The sequence below is a fragment of the Lipotes vexillifer genome, unplaced genomic scaffold, assembly GCF_000442215.2.
Source record: "Lipotes vexillifer unplaced genomic scaffold, Lipotes_vexillifer_v1.1 scaffold1093, whole genome shotgun sequence".
Classification (NCBI taxonomy): Eukaryota; Metazoa; Chordata; class Mammalia; order Artiodactyla; family Lipotidae; genus Lipotes; species Lipotes vexillifer.
The window spans coordinates 212,984-232,655 of record NW_006774793.1 but is presented as its reverse complement, the minus strand read 5'-3'; the positions used below and the strand labels follow the sequence as shown (position 1 = coordinate 232,655).

The 19,672-nt window shown below is 37.4% G+C and overlaps 1 protein-coding gene across 4 annotated transcripts in view; it reads left to right on the top strand.

The window, feature by feature from the left end:
- The first annotated feature begins 2,045 nt into the window (after window positions 1-2,045).
- The window catches only part of HNRNPC (heterogeneous nuclear ribonucleoprotein C), a 47,998-nt gene continuing 30,371 nt past the window's right edge, over window positions 2,046-19,672 (top strand). Inside the window, exons 1-2 of one of the 4 annotated variants that reach the window (XM_007449506.1) lie at window positions 2,058-2,180; window positions 7,123-7,148. The gene's annotated coding sequence lies outside the window, so the exon portion shown is untranslated. Of the gene's footprint in view, window positions 2,181-7,122; window positions 7,149-19,672 lie in introns of all 4 variants that reach the window. The other 3 variants (XM_007449505.1, XM_007449504.1, XM_007449507.1) reach the window with 3 other exon arrangements.

Sequence of the window (19,672 nt, the reverse complement as noted above, 5' to 3'; positions counted from 1 at the left end):
TAAGGTCCCACATGTCGTGGGGCAACTAAGCCCATGTGCCACAGCTACTGAGCCCGCATGCCATAACTAGAGAGCTCGCACGGCACAATGAAGAGCCCTCATGCCACAAGGAAGGCCTGATGAAGCCAAATAAATAAATAAATATTAAAAAAAAAAAAAAGACGTACTATCCAGAAGGGGAGAAGAGACGAGTGTAAAATTAACCACAGTGCTATGAGGTCGTTTTAAATAAATTGCAATGTGGCAATTGAGCTGAGGCTTTGAGTACTTGGAGATGTTTTCCCTCTGATTACTTGTTCTAAGTCGACAATTTGGAAAATATAGAAAAGCACAAGGAAGTGAAAAAAAAAAAAGCACACGTAGTTCTCCCACCAAGAGAGAACCCTATTAACATTTTAGTATATTTTTTCTTACATGCTTTTTGGTTTTGCTTTTTAAATCTGCTTAAAGCAATATATGCATATGACAAATAAAACAGTACAGAAAGGCATACCAACGAAAAAGGCAAAAGTTTCACTCTCCAGATGTATGTCAAAATAAATTTCTAGGCCCAAGATGGAGTCGATCCTGCTGGGGGTGTCACATCAGCAAACCGAAACTTCATGTTCCTGTAAAGGCTCAGCCTGACCAGAAACGCAGTACATCCAGTCAGCCAATCCTCAAACGCCATATTTCTAGGCTCTATACTTATTTCCTTGTTCCTTAATCTTTCTAAATAAGGTCATATTCACAACCCCAGCCAATCATGCCCTGATTGCCTTGCAGCTTCTAATGCTGCATAAAACTCATTCTTGCTCAAACTCCCTGGGGGAGTGCTCCATGGCTTGTGAGTCACTGTACTCTTCCAACCATGGATTGTTTTCCTTTGAGTAAAGGACATTAAACTCGTTACTAAATTGTCTTAATTTTCTCCTTTGACAGGTAAGTTTCCTTGTGAACCCCTCTGAAATTCAGAATTAATTCAAAACTAATGCATACAACTGTATTCGCACATGCATATATTCCTTAAAATGTATACAGATGGTATCACATTCTCTAGTGTTCTGCATCTAACTACACAAAGAAATATCTTTCATTCCTAGCACAGCTGGTCCTATTCCATTGCGTGCATGGCTGCTATAATACAACCAGAGGGACTGCAGTGCAGACGATGCCAGTAGGTGGGGGACGGGCCATTTCAGGGTGAGGGGAATTAAGGGACCAGATTCCGGGGACGGGCAGGAGAGCTAGCCGGATAAGCCAATTTGGTTGACACGTAGGGTATTAGTGAGATGATTTGGGGCCAGAGGATGGGTGCTGTAGTATATTCCATGCCAGCATTTTGGACTTTCTTTACCTTTTATGGTGGAGAGGTAAGGAAGTCAGTTGTTTTGACCGAGATATGGGTTGTCTGAAGAAGGGCTTGACAGGCTGAGAAGTGTCCAGGAAGGAGCTCTAGGATTGGAAAAACTGCAGGGCTGGTTAGTTTTCTGGTCTTTAGTGCTCCCTCCCCACTCTAAGAAAAGTGTTTTCTTTATCCACACCGCAGGACAGAGAACTAACTTAGAGAGCTTTTCCTTTTACCTATGCCCAGGGCAAGGGCGGATCCTTCCAACCGCTAGCAAACAAAACCCAGCAATCCTTCCCCGCCCTTCCCCCACCTCCACCGCGGGAATTCCGAGATCTGGGCGGGCCTTCTACTAGGCGCTCTGAGGAGCACAGATAGGATCTCGCGGCCGCCAATCAGACCTTCCGGATACCCGGATGTGAAGCGGTGCGCGGTACAAAGGCAAGTTTCCACCCAGCTCTCCGTCAGGTACAGTGGCCAATAAGCATTTCTCAGGCGATAAATGACAGGAAAAATGACCAGTTACAAACTAGTTTCTCTCACGCATGTGGAAATTCGCTAGGTTAGTCTAACCCACTACTAATTATGATTGGATAGAATTGTGAGGAGCTGTAAAACTGTCTAATTAGAAGCGGGAGCTAGAAAAGTCGCAGCCAATAGGAGGATTCCCAAGGGTGGGGCGGGGGTTAGGCCTTCGCCTCGGCGGCAGAGGAGACGCGGGGGCCATTTTGTGAAGAAGCGAAGGCTGAGCGGTTGCGGCCGCGTTGCGGACCTCGAGCAGCAGTCGGCTTCTCGGCGTAGAACTCGGGAGTAGGAGATTCAGAATCGAATCTCTTCTCCCTTCCCCCTCCTGGTAAGTGGAGGGGGCGGAAGCTGGGGAGGCGCTGGGTTTTTCGGGGAACGCGAGGGGGTGTGGGAGAGAAGACGAGGGAACTCTTCCCTCGGTAGAGTACGTAGGCCCCTATTTATTTTATTTGCTTTGGGGGATTAGGTCTTAACGCGCGCGAGAGTTTTATAGGCCTCAGCCCTTGCGTAGATTTTTAACCTAGTGTCCTCTAGGCCATAATCGGCAGGGAAAATGTCCCTTTTCTTTTTCGCTCTCCTGCGTTAACGGATGCTGTCCTTTCATTTTCTGAGAGAGGACGAAAGGGACGATCGAGATGCTCATTAATGTAGTTCAAGTTAATGTAGTGCCGATGCCTCCTGTTAAATTTAAATATTGAGCCGGGGGTGGGGAAGCGTTATCAAGCAGATATTTATTGTATCGCAAGCTTCTAAATTCTGGAGGGCACCTCACGGTTTAAGAATAGTAAATATTATAACAATAGATTTAATATTTTACTGATTTATTTTACTCCTTTCTGAAGAAATCATGGACCTCGAAATAGTTATTTTCAATTTTATTTTTTTAAATTGTAATCTCATTTACGTATTAACAGTAATAATTAAAGGTGGCTTTTTATCTGCAGGTTACAAATCACTTGAAATATATAAGTTAGTGGAACTTGCTTGAGGTGGGTATTACTATTTTTCTCAGACAGGAACCGAGGCGTGTTGATTGCCAGGGTCATATTAAATCAGTAGCAGAACTAGTAAGGAATTTGGCCACCAGCTTAAGTCAAGTGGCTTTACCTACTGGAATAGTAGATATTAAAATTACTATATTTGAATCTTTACAAGAACCTAATTACAACAACACTAGCGGTAACTGGAAATTCCTAAATTATCTTGGGAAAATGTTAAATTACGAGAATTGCGTTTATTATTAATGTAACGTCCTAAGATGATAAAGTTTGATTTTCAGGATATTTTGGCATTAATTTTCCAGACCATCCCAACTTAGGCAAAAATGCATAACTATATGCTTTTTTTAAGCAAGTATTGCAGTGCTTACTACTTACTAGGTCCTGAAACTTACTAATGTTTTTTGCTAAGTTGGTAGAAATTACATAGGTTTTTAAGTAGTATCATATTCACCTATCCAAGAAATCGCTTTTTTTAATCCTTGTCTAAGATTTAGTTGATTTTATTTTTCATAATGTGTTACTGGCACAAAAAGTAATATTATTAAGTACAGTTTAAACCAATACTGTGGGGTAAATTCACGCCGTAGGGAACGTTTTTGATAGAAACTAAAAGTACTCTTATTCTACGTAGCTATGCATTTGTTGACCCCTCACCATGTAGATATTGTAATAGGGATCAAAAGCATTGCCTTTAAAAAAAAAAAGCCTAAGTATATTATTACATGGACTTAAAACTAAAGTTAAGTGCAGAACTGTTAGAAGTGAGATAAGGGCAGTGACTGGTTAATTTAGGAAACCATACACCTAATAAATATATTGTTGGCAAATAACGAGAAATGTAAGAAATTAGTATTTAAGAACAACTATTGATGGGAATTGAAATTAACTGAAGGGCACTTCTCTTGCCTTGAGATGTTAGAAATATGGATTCCTTAGGATCAGCATGTACCAAGGTAACACTTCCTTTGATTTAATATTCATCTGGAATGATTTGGCCACAAAATTAATATCTGAAACAATTCTAGATTTGATTTCAAATAGATAGACATTAGTAACATTTACATGTTGGTTGGAGAGAGGAAGGATTTAAGAAGGATGTGTAAGTTACAGATCTTCTGACCTTTTTGTGTTTCCCATGCTCATGCCTCGGGAGTGCCTGGTGGTGTTTTGCTGTTCCTTTGTAAACACACCTTATTATTTGTGATCAGGTCTCTATAGAGTGTTTCACATAGCGTTGGACCTTGTTTTGTATGGAATTGCTTTTAGAAACAAGCAAGGAATAAACTCCAAAACAGCTAGTAATTCTAATCTTAAAGATTGATTATATTAACTGGTGGATGTGTGAGATTTAAGTGGTGAATGTGACGGTTGAAAGAACCTTGGCCTAGGAGTTAAGAGAACTGGATTTTTCCCACCGTGTTCATTATTACCTGACAGGCAAATCAGTTAAACTTTCTGGAATGCAGTTGTATACTTATAAGGGGGCTTATACATCTTACCCGTTTTAATTTCTACTTTCTGTAACTCAAGTCATTTGTTGCCAGAAGGCTAAAAAGTGTACAGAAACAGTTTTATTATTGACAGTAGTTTTTGTATATTAGTTATTACTGGTAACTGCCTTAACAGTATCTGTCTTCAAGTAATTTTAGTTATCTTTGAGGAGCATTATGTGGTCATACTTAATATGTACTGATTCGTTCTCATTGGGATTAGGGAAGTTTAAGGTTTTGTACATAATAGATTTACTAGAGAACTGACTTTGGTGTGACAACTGCATGTGTTCTCTTAGATATTGGAAATCTGGGGTTTATAAAGGGGAAAAGGATTACTATAGGGTTTTATAGTATAATATAGCATTTACTATGATATGTTATAATGTTCTCGTATTTATTTTATATCGATCTTAACTAGAGGATAGAGATTCCTTATTAAACTCTACACAGTAGTTCTTAAACATGAGCAGACATTAGAATCAGCCAGGGGGCTGGTTAAAACATTGCTGGGCTCTCCACCACCACTTTCTAATTAAGTCTGGGGTAGGCCCTGCTAATTTGCATTTCTAATAAGTGCCATGTGATGCTGGTTGGCAGCCCTTACTTCGAGAATACCCCTTTAGAAGAAGGATCCAAATCTCCCAGGGATTTGACAAAGTATAAACTAGGTATACTGCTAATTGCAAAGATTACAGTTAGGTGCTAAAGTTAGTTGGTCGTTTTTATGAGTGGTAGCTTAACATCTTGGGAGACAGCTTCTTGATTTTGAGAGATGTAAATGTTTTCACATTAGTTGCTGCTCTTTTTTTTTTTTTTTTTTTTTTTTTTGGCGATACGCGGGCCTCTCCCTGTTGTGGCCTGTCCCGTTGCGGAGCATAGGCTCCGGACGCGCAGGCCCAGCGGCCATGGCTCACGGGCCCAGCCGCTCCGCGGCATGTGGGATCTTCCCGGACGGGGGCACGAACCCGTGTCCCCTGCATCGGCAGGTGGACTCTAAACCACTGCGCCACCAGGGAAGCCCTGTTGCTGCTTTTTAAGCTTATGTTTTGTAACACTGGTGCAAAGGATTTGTTTGTAGATGAGCCACAGTTACATAACATATCCTGAAATTTTTGAGTACCAGGTTCAGGCTGTGACTCCCAAAGACGAAAATTGAATGTTTCACCATAACTGAACATCCCTAAGTTACTCAGAGGAGATAACATTCAAATAATGTATGTTTTCTATGTACATTTAGTTTAACATTTTGTACAATTTAACACATCAGTCTAAGCATAAAAGTAACTTACATGTCATGCCTAAACAGGTCTGCTACTACTTAAAAATTTACAGTTATAATTTTAGAGTTACAGTACCTGTCATCGTTCATATGTAATTGACTCAAGCAACACTTTTTAAAAGCACAGCTTAAAATTTTTTAGTTTACTGACATTTGAAAAGGAGAATGAAATCTCATGACTGGATATTGAAATGCAAGTATGATCATTCTTACTTGCTCAAAGACCTGCAATGTAATTGCAAATCTTGTTGTAGCTGATGAAACACCCAGTCTGTCATGGTTCGTAGAATTCCTATCTTGGAATTAGCTGTATGTTCTAGTTTATATAAACAGTGGGACCACAGAAGTAAATTCTTTAAGGACCATAATTTACTTTTCATCTGTTTTATGACATTAAATATTCAGTAGCCATAATAATCTTTTTTCCTTCATTTGATTTTTTTTCATTCTGTTATTGAGAGTGTTAATGTGCTCCTTATTTAAATCATCCTTCCCCTTGATAGGTTCTGTCAGGTCTTTTGGTTTGACCACTCACTGGTTTTGAAACTAGATGTCATTTCTAGTATGTATCTTCAGGGTAGACCATTCCCCTTCAGTTTGTATCATAGTAAAAGCTACATGGACTTAAAACCCACGAATCTGCTTCATAATCTTGATGTTTGACATTTGCTCACTTCTTCATCTCTGCTGACATGGTTTTTCTATATTTTCTTTCCCCAAACTCCTGATTATCAGATTGAATGTTCGAATGTGGACCTTTTTTTGAGACCCTTAAGGGAATACAGGTGCATATTTAGTCAATTTTAGGCACCTGCTGACATTGAAGAATTGTGAGGACAGTCACTGGTAGAGGCGATGATTCTATAGAAGCTGTCCCCATCCCAGTGGGATGTATGCTTTACCAAAATGTGTTAGATGCAATGGACAGATGTCTCTGTCTTGGGGGTTTAGGGCACAACATTTCTGAGGAACTCTGACTCAATCTGTCCCTTCTCCTTTCACAGGGCAGCAAGGCGAACCCCATCCCTACTCACTGGAGCTCAGCTTTGATTTTTAACCTCCCTTCCCCACCCTTCCAGAACACACACATTCCCATTCCAAAACTGATTTTATAAAGACATTTTAAACATAATGATGCAACTTGGTGTGCACTACGGCAGATTTACAGGTGTTTTTTTTTTAATTATTTCCAAAAACGGGACTTGGATTTAAGATGTAATTTTTAAATTTCTATTTCTATTTTTTCTGCAGCAGTTGGGTAGGAGGAGGAGGAGCCTTTTAGCCTCTCATAAACTGACCTCTCAACTTCCTCGTGTATTTTTAAGTTTGATTGATGATGTGGAAAGGGCTTTGCTTGTCTGCTACTGAGAACTTTACCCTTGCGGTTTTTGTGGAAACTGCTTTTGGAAAGAGAAAAGAAATGAACTTTATTGACTTGACATTTTTGCACCTCCCGTTTTTCTAATCTGGGCTATTTTTATTTTTGTTTTTTTACAGTGAGATTTTTTTGATCTTCAGCTACAGTAAGTTATTCCATTTTTGTTTTTACATTTTTCCTGACTTTCCGCTGATTTCCTTTTTATTGTTGTTACTAGTTACTATTATTATTTATTATTATACTTAATGATGGTGATGATGATGATGATAATGACACTGATGATTTTTAACCGGATTAAAATCGAGTTTTTCTGAATGTTCATAAGAATTTCTCCGGCCTCCTGATTGACTTTGGAGTTTTGCATCTTGGGAGAGAAAGTGAAGGCATTAGCATTTTTAAGTGGATTGATCACATAAACCTTTTCTCTCCCAACCCCCCCCTTCCCCCCCTCCCCACCCTCATCCCCTTCCCCACGCTCGAAAGAATTTTACTGGCTGTTAAGTCTGTGACCTTATTTTTCCTGATCTTTAACTTAACTGTTTTAGAGCATCTCTGGACGTCGTCTGTATTTTTAATTTTTTTATTTTTGTTTTTTTTATTTTTAATCTTTCATTTGTTAAATTTTTAAACTGTGCTGCAATAAAATGTGTGTGGTACTACTTAACACCTAAGTTGGTGATGGCATTTTCCCAGAAAGCCATCTCCCTCCTGTTTCCCTTGAAATCCCATCCTGCTTTTCCTGTACACTACCCCTCACAAACCACAAGCTGCAGCAACATGGATGCCCAGCCTGGAGCAGCAGCAGCCAGGATGACCTGGAGCCAGGGGGGCCTTCGGAACAGATGCACACCCTTCCTGGGTGATGGTAAGAGGTGTGAGGTCCACTTGGTTTCATTGGAAAGACTAGGAAATACACTGGTTTAAGTTTAGTTGATGTGGTGTAGGTGATAGCTTCTACCTGGAAATGTTTGGGTTAAGGCTTTTGTGCGTATCTCAAGAGATGTTTCCTAAGGGAGACCACTTCAGGGTTTTGTAAACTAGTGGAATCATGAGTGTCAAACTGGGGCTTGCTGAGAGTTTTTCATATATGGAAAGAGCAGCTGAAGTTCGCATATACTTTGGAATGAAGATGACTTGTTTTAATGATTAGCAACAAGACAGACATATTAGGTGGTCCTTTTTTTTAGATTATTGCAAATCAGCAAAAATTTTCTGTCATTTAGAGTAATCTTCCTTGGGTCTGTGACAACAATTTTGGATTGTATTCTGTTTAGACTGTTTTTTATCATTAAAATTTAATGTGAATCGGGCCACAAGAAGCATGCTGTGATACTGAAATGCTATCTCACTGGAAGGTATTTTTAAAAATAAAAAGATAAATAGACTTTTTAACCTCAGAAAGCAGGAAAATCTATATAATCTCTGTGTCCAAATCAGGAAAGATCTGGGAGTGACCTCTTTTTCAGTGATGACTTGTGGCCCAGCTCGGTATTGGGGAATCCACTGTGTTCCCAAGGGTAGTAAGAAAGAATGGATCTGGTCTATTGACAAGAAAAATGCAGAGATTAATAAGGATGTGGATAGCCAAGGAGTTGAGAATATTAGCAACCTGTAGTATTTTACTGACAACAGTGGAATATTTTGATAACTCACTTTAGAGTTGCTTTAATAGATTTTGAGCTGGGATGGGGCAGGGAGGAGAAGTAGAGTGATTTTTAAAGGTATATTTAGTTCTGTGGGTACTAGGGTAAATCACATTCTTGAGTCCTTCCCTTGCTCATTCTGAAAGTAAAATCTAAAGTGAACACTGAAGGCAACCTCAAAGGAAAACAGAATGGGAGAAAGTTAAGTAAAATGTCCTGAGGTTATCTGGAAGAGGAATGGAAAATTTTCTTTTATAGGTCCAAGTTTTACTGATACTCTCTTTTGTATGAAAGCTGTTTCTACCTCTCTGTCTCTGTTACTGTCATTGTGTGGCTGTTGTTCACTATAGGTTCAGCTTAATTTATTTCTTAATTTTACAAATCCATTTTATGGGTCATGTTCTTCTGGTTTTCGGGATGCAAAAAGGTATAATAGTTCTTCAGGGACTCATAGCCTTGTGAGGGAGACAGATAGATGGATGAGATAATGTCACCATGTGATAGAGGTGGGCACAGAGGCTAGAGCCATGCAAAGGTGGGTACCTAATTGACTTTTAAGAGGTCAGGAAATGCTTTTAAGAGAAAGGGAGCTGAACTGAATCTTAGAGATTTAAGGCAAGATTATAAAAATTTTAATGCCATGCTAAGAAGTTTGTATTTTATCGAGAAACCAGTGGTGAACTATTGAAAGATTCTAAACTGGGGAGTGACATCAGATTTTCATTTTTAGAAATGTCATCTGATAGGAGTGTGGAAATGGCATAGAGGAGAATAAGATTGGAGTAGGTGATAAATAAGGAAGATACTAAAATAGAAGGAAGAATAATGACCTGGCCTGGCCAAAAGCAATGGTATTGGGATTAGAAGGGGGTAAATTTAGGAGGATTTGGTGGTGGCTGTGATAGGAAGAGTGAGGGATTTGGCATGACTCCCAGGTTTCAAGTTAGAGATGTTTGTTCGTTAAACATTTGAGTGCTTATTCTGAAAATTACCATTAGACTTGGGCACATACAGATGAGCAAAACATACTGTCTCCTGCCCTCTTGAATATTATTATAGACTATTGAGGGAAGAAATAAAGTGAATAGCACTTTCACAGTTTAGATCCTTGAAGGAAAAGAACAGAGTGAGATGATATTTAAGGGAACCAAATTTAGAATATGGAGGTGGGAGGGTGCTGCTAGCGAAGAGACCTTAAAAGAATTGATGTTGAAATTGAGGTCTGGAAGTAGATTATCTTACCTGAAAGCACAGATATTGGGGGGGAAATCTTGGCCTCAGAGCAAGAAATACTACTGGAGAATAGTCACCAAGAATGCATAGAGTAGCAGATGAAGTTGGAAAAGTAGGCAAGTATCAGGCGTAGTGTACAGGTCCTTAAAAGGTCCATGTTTAAGATCTGGATTGTCTTGGGCACAATAGGAATCTGTTGAAGGACTTTGGAGAGATCTGATTACTTTCTTGGAATTTCCTTCAGGCTGTTGTGTGGGGAATGTTAGTAATGAGGACTAAGTGCAAGTAGGACTAAATAGGTTAGAAGACCTGTTATAGTAGGCCACTATCTGTTCACCTCTTGAAGAAAGTAGTAATCGCAGGCCTGAGGGCACTTGCCCTGGTTTTTCCGAGATGTGTGTATTAATGAGCAAATGTAATGAGTTTGAAGAGGATAGGTTAGTTAGGCTTTAGGAAGTTACTAGTTATTTCTGTAACACCCCTGTTGGGTCAGACTTGGCATAATAGCTTTCCTGTTTGAAAGGAAAAATGAAGTAGAAAAACTTGAATTTCTTCCTTTTGGAAGTAATAATCTGGACACTTTACCATGTGTCCACCACTGTTAAAGTTCTTGTGTTAACTTAATCATCATCGTAACCTTATGTAAATATTATTGTCTTTCACGTTTTGGAGATGAGACTGTTGAAGCACAGAATTTAAAAAATTTGCCCAAAGTTAGACACACCTAATAGATGGTGAGGCATGGATTCAACCCAGGCAGTTAAGCCTGCAGATTTCAACTCTTAGTCATACTAGACGGACTGTGCTTTATTTGACATGTGAAGTATTCTAGGAAAACAAATCTTTAATTTGGTTAAAGTGCCAAAAAAGAAAAAATAAACTGCTCTGGATTTCTATTTTTGGCAAGTTTTATATTGCCATTGTTAAATATTTTGTTGTTCAATTCACAACAGTTTAAATAGCATGAAGTATCCAAGGTAATTGTTTAGGTAGATAAAGCTTTGTAGTATAATTTTATGGACTCTTTGGATGTGACAGCATTCTTTAGGGAAGTAAACATGTTTAAAAGTGGGTTTCAGTTGGGAGAAAAAATAAATAATTGTATTTATGGTTTTAAAAAATATGTAACCCAGAGGGATGTTACTAAATCCAGTGGTTCTTTTTCAGTCCTTATCAATTACATTTGACCTGTTGGTGTGATATAACCAGTCCAGCCACTTTCTTCCTTAAAACATTTTTTAACTTCCAGGTTTTTATTCTCTTTCTGGCTATTCCTTCTCCCACTCAGCTGGAGTGCTCTGTGGTTCAGCTCTTCCACTTTTCTATTCACACTTCCTGGGTCATTTAATCAGTTCCATGATTTTATATACTATCTGTAAACTGATGATTCCCATGCATATATCACCAGCCTGGACTTCTCTTTTGAATGACATACTGTCATCTGTCCAGTTACCTGCCTGACAACTCCCTTGAATGTTAAGTATATCAATTTAAAAGTATGAAACTGGGCTCCTGCTGTTTCTTCCCTCAAACCAGTTTCTTCTGCAGTGTTGCCCATTTCAGTTAATGAAACTCCAGTTTTCATGTCAGTTAGGTCAGACTTTGGTTAGCCATCCTTGACTTTTATTTCCTCTCATACCTCACCTTTGGCATTGTAGAAAATGCTGTCATCTCTGTCTTTAAAATATAACAGGAATTCTCCACCCATTCTACTATGGCCTGATCCAATTTCAAGCCATCATTTTGTCTTGCGCATTATTGCAATAGGTTTATGTTTCTTTTGCCCCTCTACACCAATGTGTAACTAGATCGATCCCATTGAAATGAAATGCTTGAAAAATGTATTGCCTGAGTAGTTTCCTTCTTGAAATTCACTTAATAGCTGGCTATTTCAGTGTTGAAGTCAAAATTTTACTGTGATTTACAAGATGCCCTACCTGATCTGTTGTGCTCCATCTCCCTTGTTAATGGTATACTACTCTGCTGCAGCTACACTGGCTTCCTTACTGAGACTTGAACATACTAGATGTTCCTACCTCAAAGCCTTTCCGTGGAATTTTCTTCCCCTAGACATTGAGATGGTTGGGTTCCTCAGTTCGTTTAGGTTCTTACTCAAAATCCACTGCCTCAGTGCTGTTTTCTCTCACTTAGCCTTCTAAATACTCTTTAGCTCTTTTCATCAACTCTCATGTTATAGAAGTTTATTTTCTACTATGTAAAGATACAGAGAAATATTTGGAAAGATACATGCGAAACAACATTGATCGATTACTTCTGGACAAGGGAGAGGGATTTAGGAGGGTTAGGAGAAAACTTTTGCTTTGTGTGCTCAAAGGCTTAATGAGCAACACAGCATTATTTTGCTTCTAATTAAACTTAAAACTCCTTGTTGTAGGTATACATCAACTCTTCGGATTTTGTGTCTGGGTATAAATAGCATAACTATGGCCTGTGTAGTAGTTTAGTAAGCAGTTTTTATAGTTAAGTTGTAAAAACAGCCTTAAAATAGGTTTGGCTGTGATGGAATGAATGAGTCATGTTAGCATTTGAGGGCATAGGCTGCTGTGTTGCCTGTGATGGTGCTGTAATCAAAATTTGGAAGAACTTTATCATTTTTAAAAAATTTATTCTCCAGTGGGAATGCATCGCTATCTTTAAGAGGTAGCCATAGCAGATTAAAGGACATCTGAGTTTTTCTTCCTACCTAATCTGATTCCAATTTCACCAGTCTGAAATATTCTTCCTGCTTCTTATTTAGATTAACCTACAGCTTTTGAGTTGATTTCAGAACTAATATAACTCCCTGGAAGTTCATTGAACTTAGGCTTTTGTAACTAGTCTGGAATGACATTTAGGAATAGTTTAGTAGAATACATGTTAAATGAAAATCTTCCCTTAGCCTTCTAATTAAAATTCTGTATTCTGAAAATGATGTAACCATTCATAGTGTGCTATAATTCCTTATATTAATCCTTTATATAGTCATCTTCACCTAAGTGGTTTTGTGATAACTTTAAAAAACTTTATGGCTAAAATTGAGGTAGCAAAGTGCTTTCTAAAGAAAAATTTTCCCTTGTCCTTGAAATTTTGTTGGCTTCTTACGTTGGAATTACAGTTATTTGTGCTGTTTAAGATGTAGTTTTACTGAAATTAAAGAGGAAGACTAATCAAATGACTTAAGATTGATGCAGATTTTTAAGAGAAGATACCCCCATCTTAATTTTAGGTTTAATCCAAATTAAGCAGTACATGCTCACAGAACATTTAGAAAATGTAATGCAGGGCCCTCAAAAAAGATATACTTAACCATCCAAAATAAAAGGTTTTGATGTGTCCTTTTAGACTTTTTTTGCATATGTAGGCGTTTGAAAAAGTAATGTCCTACATATGGCATATACATTTAAGTAATAATTTTTTTCTTCAGCACAAACATAACATAAAATGTTATTAGATAACAGCTCTCCTAAAAATTTTCATGACTACATAGTATTACATTGCATACTTGTACAATGTTTTACTTAACCAGTAATCTATTGTTGGGCCCTTAGGTTTTCCCCCAATTTTCCCTTTTACAAACAGTTTTTATAAACAGTTGAACAATCTTACAACTAAGATTTTGTCAATACCCTTAGTTATTTTCTTAGAATTATGCCCCAGAAGTACAATTATTCAAGAGCATGAATGTTTTAAAAACTTTCAATCTAGGTTGCTCTCCAGGAAGGTGAAAACAGTTTATCTACTTATTGGCAATGTAAGTGACCACTAATAATTAACTTCTTGTTTTGTGAATTACTTAATCTTTTGCTTGTGTTTCAGGGTTTGACCCTGAAATTTAAGTGTTCTTGGTGTTTGATAAGTATAAATTGAAGAGTAAGAATATTTATCGAGGTGCTACCAGGTTGATTATATTTCTGTGTATACTTTGAGATTCACGTGTAATTCTTTTTCTCAGATATGTATATATGTGTATATATGCATATATTCAGTGCTATCTTAATTTTATTGTGAGAAAAATTCAAACATGCAAAAAAGAATAGTATAATCAGTCTCCATGAACTTGTCCAGCTTTAGCAATTCTTGGGTGATGTTGTTTCATCTATACCTGCATCCAGTCCCTTCCCCTCCTGTGGTTTTGAAGTAAATAAATATTTGATATATTTCATCTTAGCTATTTCAGTGTCTCTTTAAAGATAAGGGCTTTAAAAATAACCAGTCATTATCACACAAAAACATGTAATAGATATTCTAAGACCCTAAAATACTACTCTGAGGGCTGAATAAGGCATCCTCCAGTTGTGTTTCATTTCTGCGGGAATGGTAATGTGGATGATTGTTTTTTGCTTACATGTTATGTTTTGCTTAGTTCTTCCTAGAATTTGGGAAGTTCTGTTTATTAGAGATAAGTGTAAAAAATTTTTTTGAATGAGAATCTTGGTATGATTATCCTCATGTATGATAAAATTGAGTTTTCAGGATAGCAAAAGATGGGATTCCACTATATTTCATATACATTTTACTATTAAATTCTGAAACTAGGAATAATTCTAAATTTTAGCTGCTTGGATCTGAGTGATGGAGAATGATATAGTAACTTTAAGTCGGGTTTCCTTATTAAAATTTATTTTCTTATAAAAAATTATTTTGCTGTACTTGTGAAGTCTTTTGTTTGCAATTCAGAAATCTATGACAACAAAGATTTTTCATCAGTTTGACACTCATTTGATGACAAAACCTGACTTCAATTGACATGAGATTATAATCTGTTATATTTAGTGACTATGTATATGTATTAATGCAGAAATATTAATGTATTTTATTTGATAGCTGAATGCTTGCCCAGATCCCACTGGGTGTTACATAGCAAAACCACAGTATTATCTTTGTAAAACCTGAAAAATCTTGATTTTTTTCCTAACATGTTTCCTGGGGAGACTTTTAAAAGTGTATTTGTTATAACTCAATGCTCAGTTTGAGTTTACTGATAAAACTGAAGCTTTCTACAAGATAATAAAGAAATGAGGTCTTATGAATAAATATTGTTGACCCTTGCTATTCAGAATATGGTCTGTGCTACAGCAACAGCATATCATCATCACCATCATCATCATCATCATCATCATCATCATCGTCTGGAAGCTTCTTAGAAATACAGAATTTCATGCCCTGTCCTTTCACTCCTTTTTATTGCTTGCTTGGGAATTGGAAATTTTGATAAAGTTTCTGGCAAGATTGTTTATGATGTTTGGGCAGCAGAGTTGACGGTCATAGAGTAGCCATGTTTTACATAAATTTGAAATAATGCAGTATTTAAAATGACCATTGTATATACAAAATTTGAATAATGACTCTTCCTAAATTACAAATAGAATTAAAAATCAAGTAATTTCCAACAGGCAGGCTGGATAAATGGCAATGCCACTTAAGCTAGTAAAACAGAATAATGAATTTCTATTTTTCACTTAGACTGCCATGTTTGCTTTTTCTTTGAGTGTTTTTTGCTGAAAACAGTCAAGATTTATTGACCTTTTTAAAGTAATTTTGAAATGTTAATCTTAATTCTTTTCCTATGAAAAGCATTCTCTTACATATTCCTAATGCTTGTTTGATACTCGTAGATTCAGGAAATTCTTTTTCAAATGGCTTAAAATGTTCCCAGAGTGAATAGATGTTTGTTGATGGGGAGTTTTACTGTATAGAAGCTGCCCTAGTTAAGAGTATGTTGGGTTCTAAAATGCTGTCTTTTTTCCCCCCCACCCCTTAAGTGTGAGGTAACACTCAGAATAGAGGTGACTTAACATTTAATGATGGGGAAGGGGTCAAGTTAGGAGTATGGGATTAACAGATAGAAACTACTATACATAAAACAAGGATTTACTGTATAGCACAGGGAATTATACCCAGTATCTATGTCTGTTAGGACTGCCAATGAATGAGAGACCCCAAATTATGGAATGCAATATCCAGTGAAAGTTTTGTTGTCCTAGAGATGCCCATTTCCTTGATTTTATATAGTTCTGAATTGCTCTTGAGGAAGGGAAGCACACAGCTTTCTAACTTCTGTTACGGGGTTTATAGAAAAGCTTTGCTGTCTTTTGGCCAAGCCATATATTGTAGTCATTAAATTCCAGGGTGGATGAAGCTGTCTTTACAGAATGAAAGAATTATGAAACTAATACGGTATTAAAGACTGAAAAAAAAAGTATTTTAAAACCTCACAATCTTGCCACATCCTGAGATGTCTAACACTTCAGTGTATAATCTTCTAGATAACTTGTGTATTGTGTATGCTCCTTAACATCTTAAACATCTCTTGGTGTCAATAAGTTATTTTCAAATGTTGCTGCTTGTATCCAGTTAGACTGATGTACTAAAATTCATTTAGTCAGTTTCTTAGTATTATGAACTTGTTTTCTCATTTTTCACTGTTAATATGTCCACATCCTTGATTCCTTCAGATGAGTTCTCAAAGTGAGATTACTGAGTCAAAGAACATGCACAGATTTTGTTTTGAGGGTATTTTGTTTTGTTTTTAAAGAACATGCACAATTTTAAGGTTTTTGATAAAATTGTCCATTTGTTTTCTGAAAATATGGTTACCAGTTCATACTGTCAGAAATAATGTATGGAAGTGACCATTTCAATTTAAAATGTTTTTACTTGTTTGGTAGGTAGAATGTTTGGTTTAATTTTTGTCTCCTTTATGGTGATACTGATTTTTTTGCTAATCTCCATAGACCTTTAGAATTATTTGTTAATCATCTTTTGTGTCCTTCTGTCATTGTCCCATTTTTTGTTGGTATGTACCAATAATAGTAAATGATGTAGTAGTAGGAGCAGCTGCTACAGCTACGCTTGCTGTGTGCCAGGCACTGTGTTCATTGTTTTCTATACCTTACTTCACTTACACCTCATTCATACCTATCCTATGAGCCAAGTACTATCAACAGTACTCATTTTATGATAGAAGAATCTGGTGTTTGAAGGGGTTGGCTTTCCAGAGGGAAATGCACACCAGAAGTGGTTGAGTTTGAAATTGAAACAGGTCTGACTCCAAAGCCTCTGAGCTCTTAACCATTAGGATGTGTTTATTTTTATATTTTTATATACAGTATTAAGAACTTGAATTGTGGACAAATATGTATTGCATACATTTCATCAGTTTTTTGCTTTTTATTGTATATTTTAGTATGGGAATTTTTTTGTATTTTATTTAGGAAGTTCTCATCTCAAGGTTAGTCATTACTTTAAACATAGTTTGGTCACGGTGGGTGTGGCATGACTGTGGGAACAGGTATCTTTTTTTTTTTTTTTTTTTTTTTTTTTTTTTGCGGTACGCGGGCCTCTCACCGTTGTGGCCTCTCCCGTTGGGGAGCACAGGCTCTGGACGTGCAGGCTCAGCGGCCATGGCTCACGGGCCCAGCCGCTCCGCGGCATGTGGGATCTTCCCGGCCCGGGGCACGAATCCGTGTCCCCTGCATCAGCAGGTGGACTCTCAACCACTGCGCCACTGGGGAAGCCCGGGAACAGGTATCTTTGTATCTACCTTTTCAGTTAAAAATTTAAAAAAAAAAAATAGGTGTATCTAAATATTTACAATTTATTAACTTGGGTCCTGTTCAGAAGTAAACCAGGGTGGAGCTTTTCAGTGTACAGACATAGGCAGAAGGATTTCTCAGTTGAGATTGATCTTACTAATTATCACTGTTTCAAAACTAATATATAGCATGAAGAAAATTTTTCACTGTTGAAGGAAAATTGTGTTGCCCTTACTGAACTTTCTAAAAGGATGGGTGAGGCTGCTTACAGTATGTTGAACAAATCAGTGAAGGGTATATAATTGGGAGAGATTGTTAGTATTTTACACAACAAAATCAAAGTTTGAAATTTTCTTCAGGCTGGAACCCCAGGGATTGTGAACTAGATATAAGAGGATTAAATAGTATCTGAAATCCAAAGCCATGCACTTAACAGTGAATTCTGCATGTGTTGACAATGCCAAAGTTAGCAGACGTTATAGCATCTGGATAGCATCTGCAATGTGTTCCACTCGTGCAAGAGCAACCAAACTTGGACTGCTGTGTTCAGAGGGACATTGACAGGTTAAGTTGTATTCATTATAATGCACCATGTCTGATTTTTATGGAAGATAGTCAGTTTGCATAAGATGTTTTCAGTCAAATAAAAAGTAATTCGAGGGGACTTCCCTGGTGGCACAGTGGTTAGGAATCCGCCTGCCAATGCATGGGACATGGGTTCGAGCCCTGGTCCGGGAACATCCCACATGCCGCGGAGCAGCTAAGCCCGTGAGCCACAACTACCGAGCCTGTGCTCTAGAGCCCACGAGCCACAACTACTGAGCCCGTGTACCACAACTACTGAAGCCCGTGTGCCTTGAAGCCTGCGTGCCTAGAGCCCGTGCTCTGCAACAAGAGAAGCCACAGCAGTGAGAAGCCCGCGCACCACAATGAAGAGTAGCCCCTGCTCACAGCAACTAGAGAAAGCCCGTGCACAGGACGCAGCCAAAAAAAAAAAAAAATTATTGCTAATGAATGGGCGTTAAAGAGAAGAGCTAAGGGAGGAAATTAGTTAAGCGCCAATTAAATTTTAGAATTGAGTGTCTTCAGGTTGTGAATTCGTTGACTTTAGTGGCAGTTCATGAAGTTTGGTAATTGGTGAGCAAGGAGGTTGCAAGGGAATTTTAACATCCTCCGAAGAATTTGGGGGTATTGAACTACATGATTTAGTTTTTTCATCATTGAGGTTCTGGGAATATTTTCTTAAAAGACTTTCATTTTTTAAATTTTCTGTTGCGTTACTTATACTTTGACAGGAACAATCCTTTTTTTATTATAAAATGCTTATTAAAGAAAACTTGGAAGGAAACATGCAGAGAAGGAAAATATTAACAGCATTAGCGCTCATAGATAACCACTTTCAGTATTTTGATGTTTTGATCCATTCTCATATCTCATTAGCTACAGATGTACCTGTACCCCTGTATATGTGGTTTTTTTCTTTAAGACTTTTGTTTTTTTTTTAAGTGTGGACCATTTTTAAAGTCTTTATTGAATTTGTTACAACATTGCTTCTGTTTTATGTTTTGGTTTTTTGGCCGCGAGGCACATGGGATTTTAGCTCCCTGACCTGGGATTGAACCTGCACCCTCTTAACCACTGGGACTGCCAGGGAAGTCCCTCCCTATATATGTTTTATATTTTTATAATATATTTTTACCAACATGGAATCATTACTGTATATTGTTTCAGAACCTCTATATTGTAAACATTTTCCACTTAGTAAGTTTTCTCCAATTTTTTTGTTAAGTGGCTAGGGTTTTTTTGTTCGTTTTTTTTGTTTTTTGTCACAAGGATTTACAAAACTTAAAGATGGTCAAAGTTTCTTTTTTAGTTCCAAAATAGGATAACCTGAAATTTATTTAACATTGTCAGTTGCTTAATTAATACAAATTTGTTGACCTACCCATTGCTTGGCACTTAGGTTTAATTAAGAATTTTCAAATGAACTTACGGAAACGTGTACTGGTTTTACTTAGTTATAGCAGTGGAAGTGCCAGTTTCTTCCTCCACTCCACCGGATGATCATCCTTATATTAGCAAATCTGACAGAAAAAATATTTTCTGGGAACTTGCTCAAGAGTGTGTGACATGGTATATATCATTTTAACATTTGCTATAATAGGGTCTTTTTAAAAAACTTGAACAGGTAATATGTACTTTTGTAAAATACACCATCCTTGTGTTTCAGCCCTTCTGTTCTTGTTTCTGGTAGCAAC